Here is a 19,864-nt window from a genome sequence, read left to right as displayed (position 1 = left end):
GTTGTGCACAGTACTCGTAGCCACATGCTTGCAAAAGCGGTTGACTACTGAAGTCTAAAGTGATAAAAGATACCCACAGGATAATGTTCTGTAATCACCACCATGTAGGGGATCTACTGTTGCTATTGCTTGAAAATCAGGTACAGGCTGATTTGTCCTTCTAGAAGGTGGGAGAGTGGTGTTGATAGAAGAAGTCTCAGATTCAAACAGGAGCTCTCATCTTGACAGACAAGATGTTTGATATACAGAGCAACTATCCCAGGAAAAGGACACAGTCGTGGGTCAAGCTCAGGTTTTACCCATTGGTGAGAATTCAGAGGGCTGCCACCCTTCTGCAGGGAGCTTGAAGCATCATGCACTCTTCTGGGATGCGAATTCTTAGGAGGAGGGTAATTACTGCCCTCCGACAGGTGCAAACAGGAGAACTTGGCTTTGGTTCTCTTACCCTCTTTAGTTTTTTCTCTAGCTCAGCCTGCCTTCAGGACTCAGGTCACAAGGTATGTGCAAGGTGATGCATCTAGGGAGTAACTCCCTAAGTACTGAAGTCCATGAAACTTGAACAGAGTGATAGACTCTCTGGATTTGAACTTGAGTATATTTCACAGACAACTCTTTTCTTTATATTGGCCATATACAATGCAAAATCAGCTGATACCATGATGAAGCGTGGAATCTGGAGAAGCTGCAGGTCTAGAGCAGGGTTAAATGATAGAGTTTGGTCAAGCAACACAAAGAAAGCACAGCAACAGAGCGCCTTCCTCAAAGTCCCAGCCTCATACCTCTGGAGCCTCATCCTGAGAGAAGAGGAAAGACTGTGGAAGAAATGCCCTGTTTTTCTTAACGGCGCAGAAGTGAAGAGAAGTTTAGACAAATTTAATGGGATGAAATTTAAGTGATCTATGGCAAGAATTATTCTACCCACGTGTGCAACCCGAGCCAATTCTCCACCTCCCTTTTGGACAGCGCCCTCTGCTGGTGCTCGCTGCAGATCACAGCCTTTGCTCCAGCAGATTTTTCTTGTGTTGCGAGGATTAAGGATGGACTCATATAACAAGGGGGTTAGTGGCTTTAGGACTGGTGCAAGGGTCAGGTTACTGTGTTGTGGTTTGGGTAGAGATAAAAGGCAGGTGGACTTTTAGGAGAGAAATGTATGCTGTTCTATTTGGAAGGGTTCTGCAGGAATTTCCTCTGCTGAGGACTTTGATTGATAATATCCTCCACGGTGTGGCCCATTCTTCATCTAAAAGACTTCGCTGTTTTAGATTCAGAAGGCAGCTCATTTATACTCACTGTACAGGTGTCCTGCATATGATGCTATGCCACTGGCACATTTTGTCTCAAAAAAAAAAATGTACAGTGAAGCATTTTAGGGTTAGAAAGACACAGAAAAGCATGGCTCAAGATTCCACACGGACTCTGCTTCCAGAAGAAGCCAGTTTAGCAAGCTGCAGCAGGCTTATGAGGGCCTCGAGCCCTATAGTTCCACGTCTTCTGTGGCTGCTCCATTCATGGGTGGGAGGAGAATTTGACCAAGGCAGAGGCTCTTTCCTTCTCCACTCATCATCTCTCAGAGTTTGAGCAGCTAGGAAAACAGGGATGTTATGTGCTGATCACTCTTTTCTCCCCATTTCTCCTGTTGCCAGGTAATTGGTCTCAGGGAGCCCAAAAGTCAGTGACTCTGCAGAAAGGTTAGAACTCCATCCCTCCATCACCTCAGAGTAATTCTACAAGGATGTGAATATAACAATGGTGTTTGATCCAAACTCTTAGAAAAGAAGACTACATCCTAGGTCGGGGCCAGTGTACTTCTTTTAAATCATTCTGGCATGCATGCATTCAACAAATAGCTCTTGAACACCTATTACGATTTAATTAAAATCTCCCCGCCTAAGCTCTTCCTCCACAGGCTTTTTTGGTATGGCCCCACCCTATCTATCTTCTCTAAGTTCTCTAACTTGCTTTTGCTGGGTATCGCATGGGTAGATGTAAGGTAGTTTGCTACCCACGAGCATGCTGTGTTTGCTGTCCGTCCAGCCTCCTATCTGCAATGCCACTGCTCCTTCTTGTCATATCATCCTCACTTTGCATACCATGGATTTGCAAACAGCAAATCTCCCATAAATGTTTGGTGCCTTGGTGGATCTGTGAAGCTTCCATTTTTAAGCATCCAGAAGATCATCAGTGAAGAGTATTTTGGTGCAACAGAAAATGGCCATTTTGAGAAACAGGAATCTAGGGCAGTTGCTGCTTTGGATTTAGGACTGAAACTAATTAAGAAAAGCTGCCAGAAATCTGGAAGCATTTTGCTAACTGGACGCTGTGAGTGAAAGCATGAACAAGCATGTTTCCTTTTCCTTGAGGCCAGTTCACGGTTCTAGCTGTCTGTGCTCTCTAACCTCCCCACAAAACCTCCCCAGTCCTCCCTGGGTCCATCCATTTCCCCAGACTGAGGTAGCCTTCACCACCTTTGCATAAGTCCTGCCTGCCCAGTGTCTTTATTCTTCTGGTCCTGGGATCCATTACTATCTTTTTGCTTTCCAAGACACAGTCTGAAATCTTATCAACAGCAGAACGATCTTCCTCCAAAGGATTCTTCTAAGTGACATTTTGCGTGTACTGTGGGGTTGGGCAAACACCAAGTGGCTCACTGAGCAAGGGCCACACCTCTGGGTGTGCTGTCCTTCTGTAAACCCCACATGGGTAGGATACTCGGGACTCTGGGTCTATAAATAAATACTTCTTTATTTGTTAGTTACCCTTTCTTTTACAGTGTCTGCTTTTCTAGAAAATAAGAATAAGGATAAGAATAAGGAAACCTACTTCATAGAGCTCTTTAGAGAATAAGTGAGATAATTTATGCAAAAGCACTTTGACAACTATAAAATCCCAGGCACATACACTTGGTATTATTTCTGTCACCTGGCATAATGCCTGGTAATATTCTAAACACTTTGTAATTTTGTGTTGGGAGAATGAGTGAATGGAATGGAAAAAAATACAGTGTTTGCACTCAGCTTAGAACCAGGTTAGAAAGAGTCTCTGCACTAAGAAATGCCCTGCGGACAGGGATAAGAGAGACTCTTCTGGGATTATAACTATTGTGTAGGGCGTGGCTATAAAGAATAACCAGAAAAAATGTCTCCAGACACATGCACCAAAATGCATACAGTTTATTCACTAAAAACTAATTCATAAAATATATTTAGCTCATTCTTCTAATAAACATACCTGTTTAGGCTACCAGCCCCACAACATTTTGGACCAAAATGGAAGACAGAAATGATTTGTCGTGGGACCCGAGGTATCACGGGCATATAGCTTGGGACACAGAATAATAACTCTAAGCGTGAGCACCTGTGATCAAGTTAAGGTTCAAGTGGACTTAGGGTCTTCTGAAATCATCTTAAAATAATAGGAAAGAATGGTATCTGCATTCAATGCTGATGGTGGGCGTCAACCTGAGGCTGTTCACGGTGGGCACCTCCTCCCAGGTTTGCGCAGTGACAGCAGTCCAAGCAGCAGGTGCCTGCCCTGCTTGGCAACACTGCAAGCCCTTTATCTGTATTCCAGACAACTGTATTCCATGACAACTGCGTCATGCCAGCCACCAGGTAGGCTTGCTCGCATCCCCCATTTACAGATGAGGAACCCGAGTCACAGAGAGGCTAGCTAACTTGCTCAAGGTTACAGAGAGGTGGAGGTGAATTCACACTTCTCACTTTTGTGTTAGTGGCTTCTGCAGGTGTTAAGCAACAACAGTAAGATTTATTGCTCAGGAGAACAATGTGGTGCATTGAATAGGTATGATAAAAGAAAACTAATTATTAAAAAGCCTTAAAATATCATGAGCCAAAGAAAAGCTGCCATGCAGGTTTTTTTTTTTTGTTAGATAAAATTCCATGAAAAAAATGTGGTGTAGAGAATTGTCTGAGTGATATATAATGAGATACTATCATTCAGAAGCAAAGGTGATGTGCAATCACGATTTCATAAAACTCTTATTTCAAGATGTATATGTGTGTGTGCGCACTGGAATGCAATACTTCTTTTTTCTAGTGAGGGGACTTTGAAGCTCTTGCTCTATAGAATTGAGGCTCCACTGGCATGAGACTGGCGAAAGTCTGGGAGTCATATTTGCTATCTCTCTGCTGAATAGTCTCTAGTTACTCCAGTGACACCTGCTGGGATGACAATCCTATCTCTGATGTCTTTGCAAAAAGAGAGACCAGGTCTAAGCTACTTTCTCAGGAAGCACCAGATGTGGCTGTATTCACAAGCTGTGCTTGGTGGAGGCTGAGTGAACGCGCCTGGACCGCTCACATAATCATCGAAATATCAGTGGCCTTCTGTGTCAGTGGCCCTGTTGGGGGCTACTTGGGATCTAGCGTTTTTGGTTTAACAAATACGTATCTGATGTACCTTGTTTTAAATGGCAGGGGAAATTTTATTTTGAAAGGAGAAAAAGAAAAGAAAGTCTCTGTCCTGCAAATCTATGGCTTGACAGGCTCCAGTTAGAAGGCTGGCCTTGCCTGTGTTTGCATTTCCAGTGGGCAGGCTCTGAGTCGGCACACAAAGCCAATGTGTGAAGGATGTGGGAGCTGACAAAGCTGCAGCGCTGTTTCTCTTTTTGAAGTTAACAGTAGCATCCTTATGGGAGGAGTTTAGACTACAGAATGCCACGCACGTTATATCCAACTGCATGATTACGAGTCCTCCGGAATAAAATAGCCCTCATTCTTGCCAGAGTTGGTGGCCTTTCCACACCCTCTTTTGAGAGACAGCAGACTGAGAGTTGCTTTGCAGGCATCCATGATTCCTGTAATTTTTCTGTCAATATAAGATCCACGCTCTGATCATGGGCTCCTTGGAAGAGGCTTAGAGATTGTGTCTACCTTCACTGAAGTCTGTCAGCTTCAGCTTTTTTGAGTCTGATATGAATAGCTCATGGAGGTACAATATGCACACCTACTATCTCTGGCTAGGTCAGTCCCCCAGTGGCTCATACTCGCCCTTTATGGATGGACCTAAACTTATGTGGTTCTTCAACTGACAACAGTAGCATCACGAATGCTTATTTGGAACGCAGACTTGGTAGATCCTGCACCAGCCCTACTGAATCAGAATTTGTTTTAGGGATCAAGCTCAGGGCCCTGAGCGTGCTACCAGTGAGCTACATCTCTTGCTCTAGAAGGTCTTAACAAGCTCCCCTGGGTGATTCCTGTACGTATTAAAGTCTGAAAGGTACTGTTGTATGTACACTTATGAGGAGCTCAGAAGGCAGCCTGGACTTCTAGGTTCAGCTTCAAGTAACCACCCGATCATTCACCCAGTCAAGATCTATGTGCCTATGAATATCTAACATGGGAAAAGCATAGAAATCAGAACGCTAAAAATGCCGTTCATGAAGTTCCCAAGTGAGAGCCCTTCTCAGCAGGGTTGCCAGACCCAGGATGATAACTGGCTAAGAGGGTAGTGACATGGGGAATGCTGGAAAATTCCATTGTCCCCTGCAAATGCAGAGACTGTGATGCAACTCTGACCCTTCAGTGACTTACAGTGTTTATGGGACATTGGGAAATCAGCGCTAACTATAACAAAAAGCCTGGCTTTTGACAAAAAGCCATCAGAGGCACCAGTGAGTGACCATCACAGTAAGTACCATGTCCTGTTACAGTTCCTGCACTGGCAACCTGAAGCTCCTTCAAGAAATTTGTCAAGCAGAAATTTATAAAGTGCTTATAACCATTCTTCAGTGATACACCACTTGCATATGCAAAATTCCTTTCGGATCCCTGTCGTCATGTTGACTTCGTTTCTCTCCCATCACCCAGCATATCTCCAAGTGTGTTAGTTTTTCTTTAGGAATGTTTCTCCATTCACTTCTTTTTCTTTCCTGTGCCATTCCTATAGCCCAAGTTATTTTAGCATCTGCTATTAACAGATGATTTTCTTGCTTCCGAAATACTTCCCCAAGCATATCTTTAAGATTTCTTTAGCAGCACAGTTTCCTAAAATGATTTCATCAGGCCACTTCTCTGCTCCTTCACCACAATGACATTCTATCTGAGTATCCCTCTTGGGTCTTCAGAGATTCCGTGGCCCAGCTTCCTGTCATCTGAATAGCGTGCTATTTATACCCAAAATATTAAGCAATGTTTCTTCCCCAACATCATCCTTCAGCTATGAGAAAGTCACTTTATATTTGAATCTTTCCAAAGTTGGGTGCCTTTTGTTAAAACACCTATAATAGGGGATAGCCTCCACTGCTTTATCTGGAGCAAAACCAACAAGAATCACTGCTTGGGAAACACATATTGGGCATCTTGGAATGCTTATTGTGTTTGCTTGTTGGAATAATGGAAGCTGGAAAAGAAATTCAACATGGTTTGGTAATTAGGAGTATGGCTTTGCTTCTAAGATTTTACAAATTATCCTTTGAAAGATTACTAGAAACATACAAAAGAGGCTCATTTATGGAGAAGATAAATGTGGAACATAGGAAGATAGCAAGCAACAGTTCAGCAATGGGATGGGAGTGGCAAATAGCAGGCTGGATACAACATTCAATACTACGTTTGCACATGAATTGAAGTCACACCATGTCCAGTATCTCAGATGGCCATAAAGATGTTGTACTCTGTGAAATAGTGATAGATGGTACAAAATATGGCTCTACGTGTGAATGATAATGCCCAAGTAGAATTTTAAAAGCTACTTATCAAAGGCGAGAGTAGAAAAGGTAGCATTCACGTGGTGTAAAAGATATGAATCCAACAGGCACATGCGTTAGATTCCCCCGAGGGATTTCTCCCTAGATACTGGTATCACTGCAGCTGTCCTTGCAGCATAGACCTGGGGATGCTCTAGCCTGGGTCTCCCTCTTGGACGAGCTCACATCAAGGGACCAAGCAAGGTAATGATATGAATGCCTGACCACTGCTGCTTCACCCAGGGCCCTCTGTAAGTAGACACGATTTATCCTCTTCCACTGCTGCCGCCTGAGTCCAGCTGCCTCCTTCATCCTGTCATGGACACTGATCTCTAATAAGCACCCTTATGCCCCCCAGCTTCTTCTCAGCATCTGCTTTTGGGGAGCTCCATCTGTGATGGCATGGGTATTACATTAGTAAGTACTATGGGAGAACACTGACTGGCTTTTCTACATCCTTCAGGGCTATACATTCAGGTTGTCTCCTAAAATTTTTCCTGAAAGATCATCTCATTGGGAAAATTGAGAATCACCTTCTGAGCAAGGTCATTTTAAACTGGCATACACACAGCAGCCCCATCACTACTGTACTCAGCTTGGTCCATTCACTGTCCCCCTCAAAACACCCCCTTCACCCTAAACCCATCCCATCCATTCATTCCTTCTCCTGGGTTCTGGCTCACACCATTCCCTTCACAGTCGAGGCCTTTCCGTCTTCTTGCTTGCATAGCTAAGCCTTTCTCATTCTTTAAGATCTTCAAGAAGACACCACTTTCTCCAGGAAGGCCTCTCTTTCTTACGCAGTTCTCTCCTTTTTTCAGATTGAATTAAATTTTATTTTACGCTGCCAGAACATTTCAGAAAAGCACAATTGTTCTCTACTTGTCTCATGATCAGGCGCTAAACTTCTATCTCCCATCAAGAATGGTAACAATATTAAAAATCCTCAGAAACATTCAGAAAAGTTTAGCTTGTTGGTTTTTTTCTCACATTGTCAATATGGAGGTTAACCTCTTACTTTTTAAATTAAGTTTATGGGTACATTTTGGGGATGCATAATGATCACATGCATCAAAGGGAATTTGTACCTGCACATGATGTATCTTGGTTCTTTTTCTCCCCTTTCCTTTCCCCTTCTTGCCCTCCTTACTTACAAAAATTTTGTTTTTCTTTTTTTCTTATTTTTTTCTTTTCCCTTCCTTCATTTTCCTCCTCCCTAAGTTTCCCCTTCCATTTGAACATATTCTTCCTATTTCACAGTGTCTAGTATTCATCTTGGTCCTTATTTGTACTTGATTTGCAGTACTGGGGCTCAAACCCCGCTGGTGTTAGACTTGTGATTCTCTTTCTTCAGCCTCCTGGTAGCTGGATTACAAGCACACGTCACTGGTCCCAGTGCTAAGGTTTAAATTACACTTCAGAACAGTGTGTTCAGAGTTCACTTCCTGGATTTGTTCCTTAGAAAACAACATAAAGTTTTCAAAGTCAGATTCATTTGGAAAATGTCGCCTGCAATGTTTCTCTCTTGGGGACAAACACACTGGCATATGAAGATATGAGAGGGCCCATAGCAAATAAATCTGGTTGATTTGTTTAACTCAACTTTAATTTAAAAGCATACTTATTTCTCCCTCTACAAATACTGTCAATTAGCATCTCTCCAGAATTCACATTGTGCAGAACGTACTCTGGAAATCATGTGCCTTGGCAGGCAGCATAGACCTGGACTTCAGAGAAATGGGCTCTTCAAGGCAAGTGGGTTGATGACTGACACCCCTATGTGCAAAGTGGGGCGAATCACCCTGGCTCTTGCAGGAAGCTGGAGGGTTTTTGCACTGCAAGCAGAGAAGACTGGTGGAAGGAGTTGCAATCTGTAACAATGACTCATTGTTGCTTTAGGGTAGCCTGTCTCAGTCCGGGCTGCACATGGGAATTATCCCGGAGCTTTAAAATACCCTGACTGCTGGGTCTCAGCCTGGAGATTCTGATGTCATTGCTCTGGGGTGGGACCTGGGCACTGGACATCTGATTCTGACTGCAGCCAAAGTCAAAGTTGAGAGCCACTGCTTCAAGGGAATGGAGATGCTTATGTTTAAAAGCAGTTTTTCTCCTATAGTCTAGATTTCCTTTGTTTATTGATTTGCAGTGCTGGGGATAGAACCCAGGGCCTTGCATTGGCTGAACCAATGCTCTAGCCTTGACCTACATTCCCAGCTCCTATGTTTCCTTTATTGAACATATCGCTGTACCAGAAACTGCTCTGGGAAGTAGTCAGCTACAGTTACATAAATAATGCTGTGTGCCATTCACTGTGGAGCCTGGGCCTCCCACACAAGGCGGGGTGGGTGAACCACCAGCACGGGCACACCAGGAGCGAGGAGAAGTACAGAATGCCAGGCTGTGCCCACCTCTAGCCCTGGTGCTCACTGAATGCTGGGAGCACTGCTGGGTGAAAAGCACAGAGCGGGGTTTTCTGTGCAAAGCAGCTCCCCTCGACTTTGCCTCTGCCGACTCGCTTGCCCACCTCAGTGACTGCTTCTTAATGAACTTCACAGCAAAGCCTGCTGGTCCTGGGCAGCAGCCGCCCTGGCTCTGTGCTTCAGTTCTGCTGTCCCAGAAGATGGCTGCGTATCTCTTAGAGTGTGCAGGGTCCCCTCAATTGAGTTTTCAATGTTCAGGTCATCATAATCTCAGCTTGGGATTCCCACCTGGTGAAGATTAGTTCTAGTCCCCTGATAGTAAGCAACAAAACAAAACAACAGTGTCAGAAATGGTTCTTTCCTGACTTTGCTTTGGGTTACAGAAAGCATAGGGTGGGGGATCAGAAATGGAGGCGCTGAGGGGTTAGGCAAGTCATCCTCAGCATCTGTGCCTGGTGTCCTTCGTCATTCCAGGGGTCCCATGGGGGAGCGCAGCTGGCTGGGTGGAGAGGGGGCCAAGCAGCACCTGCACCTCTGCAAACGTGAGAGGCCAACTCCTTCTTGAGTTCCTGCCACCATCAAACAAGAAGCACACCTTGTCCCATCCAGGACCTTGTTCAGCTCTAGGCTGTCTCCTGCCTGGCGTGATTGTTACCTTCGTGGAAAGGTGGAATTTAGATGAATGACAGACCCACGGCCTCATGCGTTTGTGATCAGATGTGCCCAGTCAGCAGCACTGTATTTCCCTTCTCCAATACCAGGCTCAGGCGGTGGTGTCCACTGCAGGCAACGCGTGCCTGAGAACCGTGCCCACGGCCGCTACTGCTTGCCCTGATTTTTTTACTGCTGATGCAGGCACTGGTTAATCAGCTGCCTTACTGATCGTTACAACAGACATGAGTTACCGCTCTCTAGGAAAAGTACGAGGCCATGGTTTTTATGCTGGGGACTATCTCAAAGAACACATAACGGGTAAACTGCAGAATGAAAAGTTTCCAGGAAGAGCTCTGTATTAAGTTATTTCATCAATAGAGAAATAACATAGAATAGTAGAATGAAATGGAACCGAATGACACAAATCCAGAAGATTGATTGCCTTACGACTCCATCTCTAATATTATTTTAGCTAATATTTGTGGAGCACTTCCTATGTTCTCGGAATTCTGCTTTTTGCTTGAATCCTTTGCGTTTCTTCACAATGTTGTGAAACCTGAACTAAAATGGTTCCATTTACAGAGGAGAAAGCCTAAAGTGATGAAGGCAGGAGCCAAATGTCATGTCACTGGTGACTAACAGAACTGACTCGAATCTGGAACCCATCCTGGGACCCTCCCCACATCGCAATCTCCGGTCTCCGTGCAGACCACCGTCCTCAGCATTCTGTCCTCTGGGTTCCACGTTTCCCATCTCATCCATCACCCCAGGACAGAGAATACTCTTTTCTGCGTAGAAAAACCAGTTTCTCAGCGAAAGAACTACGGTTGGCCAGTGTGGCTTTGGGGCCAGGGCTATCGCACCAAGTGGCCCTGCCATCCCAAGCAGAGGAGACAGGTGAGGGATGCAGCATCAGAGGCAGGAGGACCATTTTCAGGATGAGGTTTCCCGGCCAGACAGTTGTTCTCCACAAATTTGACCTTTTCCTTCTGTGTGACTTTTCCTTTTTTCTGGCACTTTCTAGCAATTTAATTTTCAAAGATAATGGCTAACTCATATTGTCTGGGAGCATCTATTTCTCTGTCCTCTTTCACAAGCTGCTGTAGAATATTCGTGTGAATGGGTGATGTATAAAACACAGCTTAGAAAAGGACAGTTACAGAGTTTATCTATTGTCCAACATGGTAGCCAGTAACAATATGAGACTATTTACAGTGAATTAAACTTTCAGTTCACACTGGTCATATTTCAAGTGATCAACAGTACAATACACTTTTATAATACAGACCACTTCTATCACTGCAGAACATGTCACCGAACAGGGCTGCTACTCAGGGCTCCGACAATGGTGTGAACTGTCCACGGTCATGAGCTGTCCAGCGGATGTGACTCAATGGCCTGAAATGACTCCTCTCAGGGGATTTATGGGTCCCAGCTTTTCCCCCTCACCATTGTGCTTCTTGTTGATAGTTTCCTAACCAACTCCCATATTTGTTTTCTCAAAATCAATATTTACATCACATAAAAGGAGTTATTTGCTGGCTTAGTACTTACAACTGTGATGGAAATTTCTTAGGCTGGGGGAACATTTGTTGCTGGTACTGGAAATTTTATGAACATACTTAATTAGAAGTGGGACTGAAGGAATGTACAGGCTGGAAATGCTGGCTAACTAAATCTAATGTTTAGATATGGAAGTGTTTTGAAATCCCCAAAGCAGAGCTCCCATGGTCTCAATGGTGGGAAGTGTTTTTGTATCTCTCCCCCACCCCTGCTCCTTTTTTTAGTACTAGGGATTGAACCTAGGGGCTTTGCACTGAGCTATATCCCCAGCCTTTAAAAAATAATCTTTATTTTTATTTTGAGATTGCTTTAAATCTTTCACATTATTTTATCCCCATGAGAGCACAACTTATTCTCAAGCAGAGACAATAAACAAATGCTGCGTCTGCCTCTCTTGGTTCTACTGGGGATGGATGGGTCATGATGCTGTTCAAAGGAGTTTACAGTTGTTATTGTGGGAGGGAAAGAGGCATGCTTTTGGAGCAGCTAGATGATGAGGGAGAGATTCCCATTGCTCCCCAAGATCGGGGAGAGGCCTTGTGAGAGTGGCAGCTCTCCTTGGCGGTCTGCTGGGAAGGCAGTGAGACATCCCTAGGTGTGATTGGACCTTAGGGAGACTGGACCTTAGCTTCAGGACCTTCTGGTGAACCAGTGCTTCTCATGCCCTAAAACTGGTACAGAATCACAACATTTTCAGGCTGGAACTGCCTGGCTATGGGTTGCAGAACTTAGAAGCCTGATCCAAACCAGGGTAGAGGTGATGACAATCATGATGACGATTCAACTGCCCCTCGGTTCAATGGAAGGGGAACTTGGGGTCACATGTCACTTGATTTAAAGGATTCTGAAAACATGCTTCCTGTGCTCCTGATCTTAAGAACTAAAATTCTTCCTCATTGAAGTTTGATATACTAAGTTTGGATGTGACACCTGAGTGGCAAGTAAGAGCCATGTCTGTGGCACAGGCGAACTCCAGCCTCAGCATCTATGTTTGAAGAGTAGTTTTCCACACTCTGAAATTTTGATAGAAGGCTCATTCTGGGGAGTCTTTCATGCCACAGTCTCATCAACTGATAGTCCCACTGGGTCTAAAAGTGATTTTACATTTATTCTGCATGTCTGTAGGGTAGAATTTGTGTGGTTGATTCAAATATATTACATGTGCATTAGGCAAAATGGTAGGTCAGTATATTTTTACATTGGTCTTTTAAAAAATGACTATCGCTTTTTTAAACTCAAGCAAAAGCACTCCTTGTCTTCCATGTGGCCTGTGGTTCAGACTGACTGCATTCTCTGTGAAGCCAATACTCTGAGGCCCAGAACCTACGAGCTGGAGGGGCAGCAAGCTGGTCCTGATCTGCTCATTCACATTGATTACATTCTCACAACGACAAGATTTGAGCAAATATTACTAAAACTAGTGAAACACAGGTGCACAGAGAAAGATGGACATTCTTTTGGTGGACCTAAATATAATGCTTTGAAAAGGCTCAGTTGCAGAAAACTGCTTAAAAACTGATGCTTGTAAGCTTCCTGAATTCTTTTTAAAATTATATATATCAGCACAGATTAACTGTGCAAATAGGTTTCCTCCTGACATTTGTTTTTTGGGGGCGTCCTTTCTGAGACAAGATCTCGCTATCTGGTTCAGGCTGGCCTAGGGCTCACTCTGTAGTCCAGGCTGGTCTTGAACTTGCAACGATCCCGCCTCCCTCGACCTCCCGGGTGCTGGAATTACAGCAATGCGCCACCACGCCCAGCCTCCTCTTGACATTTTAACACGTGGCACATGTCTAGAATACTTGAGTCAATATGCTTTACACTATCTTTAAATACTCTTTTTTTTAAACTAAGGAAGCCAAAATGAGACTACGTGGAGATACATCACGTATTCTTTGTAAAGAAAGATGACAATAGAGCTCCATCACCAAGTGTATATAAGCAAAGAAAAAATCAAATTAAAAATCAAATTTGATCAAATTAAAAGACTGCTGAGTAAATAGGTTTCAGTTCCCTGATAACAAAAAACGTCCCTTAATTCCATTCATTGTGCCACTCCTGCTTCTGAGCGGCTGGGCGCGCGCCCTCTGCTGGTCAAGAGAGGCAGAGCTGCAGACCCACGAGGCCGCATCCCCCTTAGCCACCGCCCCTCCCCCGCCCCTTCCTCTCCTCTCCTCCTCTCTCCACCGCCCTCCCCGCGGGGTTGCAGGTGGGGTGAGGGCTGCTCGTGTAGCCGCGAGCTATTTTATGTTGCAGTATTTTGATCTATTTCTGAAAGAACGTTTGCGAGCGGGAACCCTCCACGAGCCGCCCCACCCCGCCTGCGCCCCTGTTGCACAGCCTCGCGGTCCCCCAGGTGGCGCAGCTCCCCCTGGTGCAGCCGTGCACGGAGCGCCCCGCCCGGACTCCAGAGACGCTGAGCGGCGGACGCCTCCCCTCTGCGCCCCGGGCACCCGCGCCGGCCGGGCCCGAGGCTGGGGACCCCTGGCGCCCCCCAGCGTCCACAGGGCGCAGTGCAGGTCGGAGCGGGGGGGGGGGGGGATCGCGATTGCGTGGAGAACGCGCAGTGCGCAGCAGCCCCGGAGCAGAGGCCTCCCCGGAAAGGGAAAGGGGACGATGGGGATTTGCCTGTCAGTCGCGGGGAGGACGGGGACGGGCGGGCGCCGGGGGGGCAGTAGGGGAAGGGTTAGGTGCAAGCGCCCCCGCGTGGCGTTTTGTGGGTACAAAGGCCTGAAGAGCAGTCTCAGGCTGCCCCTGACCCAGCCCCATCGGGAAAATCCGCGGACCCCAGGGCCGCTGAATCCGACTGTAAAGACAGGAAATAGCTTTTAGTGCGAGGGTGCCGCGTGGGTGCTGCGTCCTCTGGGCGGCGTCCTGACGGGCGTCACCGTGTCCACGGCCAAAGCTGTGCGCCCCTGCGCACACGGATCACTGCAGTGCAGGTTTGCGGGGCGCTGCGGGGGTGCAGGACCTGGGTGAGGCGCTGTGATCCAGGCCTGTGAGGAAGGATCCCTTGGAGAGAAGGAACCTCCAGGAAGGGCTCCCCGGATAGAGCGGGCGGGGTGCACCCCAGCACCCCAGCAGAGGCGGGGCTCTCCATTCATCAGTGTCAGGGAAGAGCTCCTGGCTGGCTGCCTGCTCAGCAGGTGGCGTTTGTCCTGAAGGTGAGGTTGAGTCAGAAAAGGTATTGGGGAGGAGAGTGACGCCACCGACCCGGGTTTACAAAAGACAAGTGGGTAGCAGAGAGGAAGATGGACTGGAGGAATCGGGAAGGCTGCATGGAGGCAGGGAGAGCTGGAGGACCCTGTCAGAAGTTCGCAAAAGCCATGATGGGAACAGGGGCCTTCTGACTGCAAGGGGGTTGCCCAGAGAATTGCTGGATAACAGAGACCTAATTGCAGGGGCTGCCAGGAGTGCAGTGGTTTTCTTCAGAGGCACTGTGGGTGATGAGCAACAATCCAGGAGGCCCAGGAAGCGCCTGGACAAGAGGTCAGGCCTCTGATGTTAGGTCTCTGCAAGTACACGGTTGTCCAAGAGGGCACCAACAGTGTAGGCATCGCGTCCCCAGGCTTCTTCAGGGATCATTGCCGTGAGGCCTCCAGTCACCTCTCTCTGCTCCAGGGACCTCCCTGCACTGCGCTGAGGGGCCTGAGCCACTTGTCCTGTCCAGTCCATTAGGGTCACTCCTGTTCCTCCTGCTCATCCCTCCCCACTTCATGTCCAGTGAGCACAAGACAGAGGCTGAACGGGCAGCGTGAAACATTCCAGGATAGGCTGGTGGGAAAGGACCTCACTAACTTTGTGAGACCCAAGGAGGAAGCAGGTGGATGGAAAACACTAAGAGTTCAATAAATCATCCTGCTCCCCATCACATACAGAGAGGCAGCAGAGCTGGGTGATGCAATGCTTGGAATCTTGGCTGTGCCTCTTTTGTGGGTATCACCTGCCCATTTCCTCATACATAAATGAAAATAGTAATGGCCCGTGTCCAACTCTGAGGTTGATCGTATATGATCCTCACACAGCACTGAATATCACTTTGAGATACAGTGAGAACTGATTAGATGATAGCCATTACTTTGCTAAACCTCTACTTCCACTGTGTGCAAAGTGATTCTCTTTTAGCACTGCCACACGGGCAATGGCTGTTGTTTTTTATGGCTCCCTCTCCACAACCAGTGAGATTGGGAAATGGTTAAGGAAAGGAAGACTCTCCTGTGTGAAGCTTGCTGGCCGAAGCTGTGAGCCCTGACCTTTGCCTGCCCAGCTGGTGATGCTCACGGAAGAAGGGACTATTCTAGTGGGGATGATGTTCCTGACACGTGGTTTTAGGAATCTGCTCGGAAGGACGCAGTGCTCTCTGCTGATGGAGCCTGGCACCACTAGAGGTGTGTGTCTTGCCGGTGAAGCAGCCCTGGGCCAGGTGTCCTCTCTCCTCTCCTTAACTGGTTTCCCCTCTCAACTTCTGAAGGCTCATTTGGTTGGAGATGTCCCTAGGTCCCCAGTCTAAATTTGGTCTAAATTTTGGTCTCACCCAGCATTCTCTCTTATAGGTTTTTGCTCTCTACTATTAGCCTTTATTCAATTTTTAATGATGGGTATTTGTGTGTGTATTTATTCAAGGTCGGCTCTCCCAGTAGGTGACATAGCACTAGAGGGCGGAGATTAAGTGTGTTTTATTGACCAAGTCCAATGACTTAACTTTAACTTTTCAATCTGTTAAGTGAGAATGCTAACACTGCCTTTTCCTAACTCACTGAGCTGTGAAATTAGAAAAAGAAAATACATGGGAAATTTCATTGTAAATTATAAAATGTGGTGCAAAGAACAGTTATGCTTAGTGCTGTGCCTGTCTGAACATGCACCACAGAGTACGTGTGAAATGTGGGCTTAGACAGGAATATTGTTACGCGAGACAGTAGAGGATGGTGGTTAGAAAAACACCCACAGTGTGAAAGGTCTTAGTGTGTAAAGTCACAGACAGCAGTCCCAACTTCTTAAAATGTCCCGTTCATTTCGTGCTGTGAGGCTTGGAGTTCTCAAATCCATAAATAGGAGTTGCAGGCCTAGAGAAGACTAAACATATAATGCAGTGGTAAGGAAGCCAGAGCCCGTGGATCCTGACCATCGGAAGGGTTTTCACAAGTAAGCTCCCACGAAGGCATTCCTTTCCCACTGAGAGGCAGAGACGGCCACTGGATGTCTGCTCACCAGCAGTGGGACTGCAGATGGAGGGAAGGCACTTCCAGAGAAATGGCTGCTGCCACCAGCACTTCACAGGGAGCAAACGGGAGGAATGTGAAGCTCCTTAAGCCTAGATATTGCACAGATATATATGCAGCATCTTCTCTGGGACAGAGAGTTGGAGGAGGTGGCTGAAGGCCATGTTATCCCAGTTTGCCCCTTTTCCTGAGCCCTATTGAGAGGCCGTGGAACCTTTAAGAGGCGGGGCCTCGTGTAAGGAAGGGAGGCCATTGGCTGTGTGCCCTTGAAGAGCACCCTGGGACAGGGCACCTTCCTTTTTTGGTTTGCTGACTGCTTGAAGTGAGCAGTGTTTTCTACAGTGTGCTCCCACCGTGATGTGCTGCCCTGCCATAGGCCTAAAAACATCTGACCAACCAACCATGGTCTGCAACCTCCATAATGTGTTCCAAAATAACCATTTCCTCTTTAGAAGGCGATTGTCTCAGATATTTGTTTTGGTAACAGAAATCTGACTAATGCATTAGAACAGGAGACCTAGGCTATCATTCCTTTGCCTTTGGTAGAAGAGCTGGGAAACAAGGGACAGTCCATTTGATGGTTATTGTGGGCCATGCATTTCTAAGGTTGGGAACTCAAAGGCACATGGTCCTATGCCAGGAGGATAAGAAGGGAAACAGCAGACTGAACCAAAAACAGTCACATTTTCCTACACTAAGCCACTCTTGGGCTTTTTCTTATTTTTTTAGGGGGCAGGATAATGTGTTGATACTATAGCCTCCCTGACTATTGTCTCTTGGTATCTGTTGTGTATGTAATTGTCCTTAGCTTGCTAGTAGCACGCTGTGTATGGCTGTCATTTTTATGACATAATCCCTGGTTCTCCAGGGATGTTTCCTTCCCGTGTTTGGAGAGGAGCCTAATTTTTCTAACTCTTCAGCTCAGACCCGAGCGAGGCCTGACTTCTTCTGTCTGTATGCAGCTGTGTCTGCCTTTGTGTCAAGGAGGTGAGCAGTGAGCCCCAGAGTCAGGTGACAGGATGTAGTTGGACAGCAGTGAGCCTGTGGGAGGAGAAATAGGCCCCGCGATGGTGCAGTAAGGTGAACCTCACACTGGCTTCCCAGGAAGGCAGAGCTCCATCACAGAGGCAAGTAAATGAAGGTGACAAAAGCCCAGGTTTAGAAGTGGGATGAGCAGCTAAGCACGGTGCTGCACACTGATAACCCCAGAAGGCCACAAATCTGAGCGCAGCCTGGGAAACAGTGATTTCCTGAGACTGCATCTCTAAGGCTGGAAGGGCTGGAGCTTAGTCTAAAGGCCCTGGGTTAAATCTCTAGTGCTGCAAAATCAATACATAAATATATAAACAAAAAAAAAGGAAAATGGGATAAGGTAAAGTCACACATGACCACTCAGGAGGGGAGGCCTGGTGTCCCGATGTCTGGAGATGACAATGAGGGGGAGAATGAGGTGGGTTCATGAACAACAATACAGGAGTCCAAGCAGCCAAACTGATAAATTTGGAGTTTAATTAACTGAGCTGAGGACCACTTGTACACAGACACCCCCATTTTAGAGTGCAAACAAGTGGCACTGAATTGGAAAGTTACAGAGTTTTTAAAAGAGAATCACGAAAGGCATCCTGTTGGAAACAATTTAGCTCGAATCTTTCATTAATTTTTGGTTGACACCTGCCACCTGCTTCTTTTGCTGAGCAGGTTAATTTTTCTCCTGCAGGTACAGGTCTTGCCAGGCCACCTCTGCCAAGGGTCAAGGGAAAGAAAGCCCAGAGAGGAGCTGGAAGAGGAAAATCACAGAGAGAGGCAGGGGACAGGGAAGGGAAGGGTATGAGGTTTCTCCCTTTTGCCCAAGGGCAGCCTCTGCCCTCCAGGACCTGAGCAGTTGACTCAGGAAAGGCTCCAGCTCCATCCACCCTGCAGTTCTGCAGGAAGGCCCTGGCCTCCTTCCCTGACACACCGCATGCTCACTGGCAGGTTATTTCTGGAAGGCTCACAGCAGAGTAAGCAGGGACACAGGACAGCCTGCAAGTCGGCGGCCTGGGAGTGGAGACAGGGGAGCTTTGTGCACCCGAGTCCAGAGCAGCGCCCACTTCTCTTCTGCACAGTGGGCCAGGCTTCAGGCTTCCAGGCGACATGCGGGGCTTCCTCCTCTACACTCTCCTCTGTGCAGAGCTGGCACAGGTGAGCGCCCCTTCCTCCTTCCCTTCCAGAGGTTTTAGCTGCCCTTGATCTTCAGGCCAAAAGAGGAAAGGAAGATGATGGGGAGAAACTTTCTTGTGGAAACACTGCTTGAGAACAGGGAGCCATTTTGTTCTCCGAGAAAGTTCTGCTTGAGTTCCTTAGCTTCAGAGAGGAGTGCAGAACATGTCAGGTGAAAGCACAGAACCCTGCTTTTCCTGTGTTTGTATTATCCCCAAACATTTGGATTTCATGCACAGCCTCTCTGGCACAAGGCCGTGCTGCCTGCCTCAGTGGAGCAAAATTGTCCCTTATGTGGGCTCCAGTCTGGAGCCCAACTTTCCAGTTACTTGAAAAATATACAGAGATCCAGGGATAGATATAAAAATTCCTTCAAACCAATGTAATTATTATGTATCACAAACACATACAAGTAAAAAAAAAAAAAAGGAAAAAGAGCCCCTAGAACAGTGGATTTTATTTTTTTTTAATTTTATTTCATTTTATTTTTTGGTACCAGGGATCAAACTCACGACCATGCACTTGCAAGGCAGGCGCTTATGCCACTGAGCTAAATCCCGGCCCAGAATTGTGCATTTTAGCAACAACTTTTTTTCAGTTGGTTCCTTGTTTGAAGGAGTACTTTGGTGCACACATTTGCATTTTATAAGCGTTTCTTTACTTTGTCCTTTTGCATCCCATGTATTTCTGGCTTTTTCTAAACAGGGAGTCGGTCCATGGTGGCTTTGAACTGTTTCAAGTGACAGTCCACAGGGAAGTTTAATTTAGTTTGGGTAATCCATTGCCTTAGTATTTTTTTATGAGGAGATTAGAATACAGTGACTTATTTACTGATTTTTGAAGCGATGGAGGTTCTTGTTAGCAAAAGGGACTGAGCTGTTAAGTGTCCTGGTGATTTAGAAAGTACAAGTATCTGAGTTCATAGCTGATTTGGGCAGGGACGTGTAGGTGTGTGTAGACAATTAGGGGCTGGAAATCCTGATACTTTACCTGGAGAATTTAAGATATTAGACACAGGATCACAGCAAGAATGTTAGTAGCCCAGGGAATTCCTGCTATTAGTGGAGGGCAAGCTTTCTCAAACGGGGCTGATGGAC

The 19,864-nt window shown here is 46.5% G+C and overlaps 1 protein-coding gene across 2 annotated transcripts in view; it reads left to right on the top strand.

Annotated features, from left to right (window-relative positions):
• The first annotated feature begins 14,017 nt into the window (after positions 1-14,017).
• Positions 14,018-19,864, top strand: part of LOC111755823 (skin secretory protein xP2-like) — a 52,134-nt gene continuing 46,287 nt past the window's right edge. Inside the window, exon 1 of one of the 2 annotated variants that reach the window (XR_002790378.2) lies at positions 14,018-18,749. The gene's annotated coding sequence lies outside the window, so the exon portion shown is untranslated. The remainder of the gene's footprint in view (positions 18,750-19,864) is intronic. The other variant, XM_063253891.1, reaches the window with a different exon arrangement.

This window comes from Cavia porcellus, unplaced genomic scaffold (genome assembly GCF_034190915.1).
Source record: "Cavia porcellus strain 051 isolate PalLab524CR breed Dunkin Hartley unplaced genomic scaffold, mCavPor4.1 scaffold_7, whole genome shotgun sequence".
In the NCBI taxonomy this organism is placed as follows: domain Eukaryota; kingdom Metazoa; phylum Chordata; class Mammalia; order Rodentia; family Caviidae; genus Cavia; species Cavia porcellus.
Note: the sequence above shows the minus strand (reverse complement) of the source record. Positions and strands in the feature narration are given on the sequence as shown.